Genomic DNA, 4,883 nt, shown 5'->3' with positions numbered 1-4,883 from the left:
ACCACATGCCAGCCAGCCCCGCCCCCTGGTGGGCTGAGCTGGCCACACACACACACACACACACACACACACACACACACACACAAATAAATAATTAAAAAGAAAGAAAGAAAAGAAAAAGTAGAAGCATTCCATTGTCCACTTGTCTAGACATGTGGACTGCAACACCAAGAGAGAGACCCTCATGCTAACTGTGTGCTTTGGTGATAATGTCTCCTCTTTTCTGTTTTTTTCTCCTCCTCTCCCCTCCCCTCCTCTCCTTACCTCTCTTTTCTTCTCTCTTCTCATATTTCCTTCTTTTTCTTTCTTCAGTAGCAGGGATCAAAACCAGGGTACTGGCTCACAGTATTCAGCTTCACACTCAGCTACATACTCCGAACTATTTGGTTTTTATTTGGGATCTTGCTAAGTTACTAAATTATCCTGGCAGGGCTCAAGCTTGTGACTCTCCTCGTTCAACCTCCCAGAATCCTGGGCTTATAGACGTATACCACTCATGCCAAAGCCCTGGTTACTTGAGACAGGGTCTCACTATGCAGTGCAGACTGGCTTTAACTCACTGTATATCCCAGGCTGCCCTCAAACTTGTGGCAATTCTCTTGTCTCAGCCTCCTGAGTGCTGGGACTACATGCTTGTGCCACCAAGTCCAGCTATTTTTTTTTTTTAATTTTAATACAGGGTTTGGCTAAATTGCCAAGCTACCCCAGCAGGGACTCAAACTTTCAATCCTCCTGCCTCAGTCTGCCTCAGTGCTGGGATTACAGTTAGGCATGAGGCCTCAGCATTCATTGATTCTAACACACCCCACTGTGGTGGAGGACATTGCAGGGGAATCTGTGGGTGGTAGGAGATAGATGGGAACTCTGTGCTTTCCAGTCGATCCTTCTGTGACCCTAAAGCTGCCCTAAATAAAAAATCTACTTTAAAAAATTATTGTCCCCTTAAGGTGTGAGCAGATAGGCAAACTGAGGGGCATGCATATGATGAAATATTACCCAGCACTCAGAGGAGTGCAAAGAACTAAGCTGCAATTAGGATGAGCCTTGAAAGCACACTACGTGACATACACACAAGAAGGGGGCTACAGAGAGCTGAGGGCCGACTCTCGGGATGTCCACTGTTAGGGGTAGGTGGACTAACAGGAAGAAAGCTGCAGGCATGAGAAGGGCTGATGGGGACAGATCCCAGGATCTGCGAGAGAACATCCAAGGGGCAAGGCAGTCAGCAGCACCAAATGCAACCAAGGCCAAGGGGCAGAGCCAGGCATTGTGGTGCAGACCTGTAATCCCAGCACCCCGGAGGCTGAAGCAGGAGGATCACTGGGAGTTTGAGGTGAGCTTGGGCTACGTGGTGAATTCACAGCCAGCCTGAACCGTATAGTGAGACCGTGTCTCAAAAAACCGAAAAACAGAAAGTTCAGGGGATGTAGCTCAGTGCAAATGTTCAGTCCCCAGTTCCAACAAAACCAAACAGGGTCAAGATCTCAAATTCTGCTAGCAAGGAAGCCCCTGATGGTCTTTAAGAATTCTAGAACGGGGCAGGAGGACGCTTAGAGGAGGAAGTCAAGCGGGGCTGATGCCTCGTCCTGTCTCCAGGGGGCGCTCCGGAGCTGAGAAACCCTTGGAGATCCAGGCCAGAGACCACTTTTCATCCCAACCAACCGCGGGGGAGGCCTCTCCCTTCAGCTATGGGCCATCCTGGGGAATTTCCGTCTTCCAGTCACCAGTATAGGGCCAGCTGGGGGAGAAATGTCCGCGATCACCTTCTCCAAGAGTGAAAATGCCACGCTTGAGTGTGTTTGCCCCCACTTCTGGGGCAATAAGCTCTTTAACACGTGAAAGTGCCGTGCGTGGCATGCTGCAACCGCGGGCCCGCTCTTCTGCAGTGGACCTCCCTCCCTGGGCTCCGCCAGAACACCCAGCACCTCACCAGTGGGTCATGCTGCCATTTGTCTTCTTTACTCCTCTGTGCAGGAGTGGGGGGTGGGTGGGGGAAGTGGACTAGATCTCTGGGGTCTGGGGTGGGGGCATTGTCTCCTTAGGAAGAGTCCTGTCGTCAAGCAGGAGGTGGATGCTGACTTCTATCAGGCAGGAGAGGGCCACACCTATGAGGGACCTGGTACTTAACTTTTTTGTTGGGGAGGGGGAGTGTGTACAGGTTGTTCAGGGTCTTACTACTAAATCAGACTTGTAGTGATCCGCCTGTTTACAGCCTCCCAAGAGCTGGGATTACAGGTGTGCGCCACCACGCCGTCTCAATTGCCATCTCAGCACGCCCAGGGGTGGGGCTGGCAGGGCAGGCCCCGGGATTGAACCCCTGGCCTCTGTGCCTGCCAAGCTATTTGGCCAGTCCTGTTTTGTTGATGGTGGTTTTTTTGGTTTTTTTTGTTTTTTTTTTTTTTGAGATAGGGTTTCACTATGTAACCCAGACTGGCCTTGAATTCACTGTGTAGCCCACGCTGGCCACCACAGCTGGCTGAAGACTTTTTGAGCGTGTGTCAGACTCCCACTTCTCCCAACCATAAGTACTAACCATTAATTCTGACGAAGCCGACTTCCCTGTTTCCTGGAGGTGGGGGGGCCACCTTCTTCACCTGCTTCCATGCCCGCCCTGTGGTTTGTCCGCTTTATTCTCTTTGGCTACTCATCACCCCTGGGCTTTCACTGCCTCTCTGCTGTAGCCACTGTCTCCACTAGCAGCAATCCAATTCCCTACTCTTTCTAGTTACCATGTCTCCCTTGCCCTTCCAACACTGAAAATTTACACACACCACTGCCTTTCCTTTCATTTGCTGCCCAGACATGCCTGCCACCAGCAGGTCACAGCGGAGGGCACCAGGGCCACTGTGCAGCACCTGCCACTTGGGGCCGGTCCTTGTCACTGGGTGGTCAGCTCCAAAATCCCATCCACAGTGTGCTTCCCAGGCCTGCTGGCACCAACTGTCATGCAGGTTGGATTCCCCAGGCAGTAGACTGTTGATCTCTGGAAGCTGCAAGGAGAAGCTCACTGGGGAAAATCTGCCTCTCAGCACTGGTGACAGGAAGAAGGGGTGGAAGTGGGCATGGAGAGGAGCTGGTTGGGGACCAGGCACTGAGCTGCAGCAGAGGCCTCAGCTGATCCCTTCACAGATGTCCTAAGAGGAGGTGAGATGTAGGCCATCTTCTCTCAGCCAGGAGCAGTCAGTCCTCAGAGAGGGATGCAGCTAGGAGCCGCCAGCAGCCTGGCTACCTGGGCAGCGAGGAGGGGTTCCTCAGAGCTGAGGAAGGCTTGAGCTGCATGCTGGCACATCCATGGCACGCACGGCCCCAGCCTCTGATTGCACGTGGAGCTTGAGGGTGGAGTGTGAACCTCAAGTGGTCAGCTTGGTACCCAGAGGGGTGACACTGCCTTCGGTTAGGGTGAGGACTTCAGGAGAAGAAACCCTCTGGGGAGAAGATGAGTCTGCTCAGCCCCCGTGGCTGCTCAAGTCCAGGAAGCACCCATGAGGCAGTGCTAAGAAGGAGGCCCAGGCCTGTAGGCTTGAGAGTTGGCAGTGCACAGAGTGGGTGGCATGATCAGATGAGCAGCTGTAGCCAAGCAGGAGCGGCAGATTTGCTGTCACGCTCCTGGGTCTTCAGGAAGGACTACCTGCCAATCCCAGGCTCTCATGCGTCCCATTGTTGCCCCAGTGCGATTTAAGCATTGCCCCATCCTCGGGCAGGAGGAAGAAAGGCTTAGGGTTGGCTGGTCTAGATCTTGCCCCTGAGTGGGCTGCACAGTGACCTTGGGCAGACGGTGCTTCTCCCAGGGTGCCAGTGCAAGGCGGGGCGGGTTTCAGGAGATGAAGGTCCCTTTCAACATCAAAGGCTCATGAGTTTTGAGTGACCCTCAGTGGCCGCCTTGGAGGGAAGCATTTCTCCAGCCAGCTAGAGGAAGGTGTGGGAGGCTCCTCTTCCACTCCAGCCCTCCCATCTGAAGTCCCAGGTGCCTTTAGAGTACCCTAAGGCTTGGCCCTGGTGGGACCTGCAGGCACAGTGAGGTGTGTACAGGCCAAAGCTCCGCCAGGGGGCAGTATGGAGCCCTCTAAAGAGGAGCTAGGCCTGCGTCCTCTAGATCCTCCAGTTCAGACCACTCCCACCCCACCCCACCCCACCCCACCCTACTGGAAGGAGAGAGGTCAAGCCGCTGTCTGGCAGCACATTTGTAAACAAGGGAAATTCTCTCCTGGGTGAGGTTGGTGCTGGGGCCTTCAGAGGACTTTGCTCATTATGGAATGAAGACTTCTTCTCCTTCCTATAGCTCAACCATGAACATAAAAACCAAGCAGGCGCTTTTGTCTCTACTCAGCCCACCAGCAGGCTGGGGTGTACAGGACTATGGCTGGGGGCGCAGGGTCTGGCAAGGAGTCAAGCAAGCCCCAGGCATTGTCGGGAGCATCTCAGATCTGAGTGAGGTCCTCCCAAAACACCTTGAGGTGAGAGAGGTCGGGAGGAATTTGCAGAGGTCCAGGATGGTTCACACGCAGCCCAAGCGGGGGCAACTGGAGCAGCCTGAATATCGCATAGGCAGGCGCACCCTCAAGAGGACTCCCCACTGAGGCTTCAACTTGGCGGGGTAGTGGGGGGGCACCGAAGGGCTATGTAGATCCCAAGCTCTTGCCACCCACCCAGGTGACACATGAAGGAGCTCCAACACCGAACTAGGCAGCAGGGTAAAACACACCAAGACAGCTGATCCACAGCTCAGCAGTTTACGGAGGGGAGGATGAACATTTGAAATCAAGGACTCGCCCCTCCCACCTGGCAGGTTCCTGATGTGCTATGTAAAGCACTTAGTATATAGTACTACTTGGCATGAAGCTACAGCCTAATGAGTGGTCGCTATTATTAGCCATTATTACAAG

The sequence above is a fragment of the Octodon degus genome, unplaced genomic scaffold, assembly GCF_000260255.1.
Source record: "Octodon degus isolate 3935 unplaced genomic scaffold, OctDeg1.0 scaffold00033, whole genome shotgun sequence".
In the NCBI taxonomy this organism is placed as follows: domain Eukaryota; kingdom Metazoa; phylum Chordata; class Mammalia; order Rodentia; family Octodontidae; genus Octodon; species Octodon degus.
The sequence above is the reverse complement of the archived record's forward strand: the minus strand, read 5'-3'. Positions refer to the sequence as shown.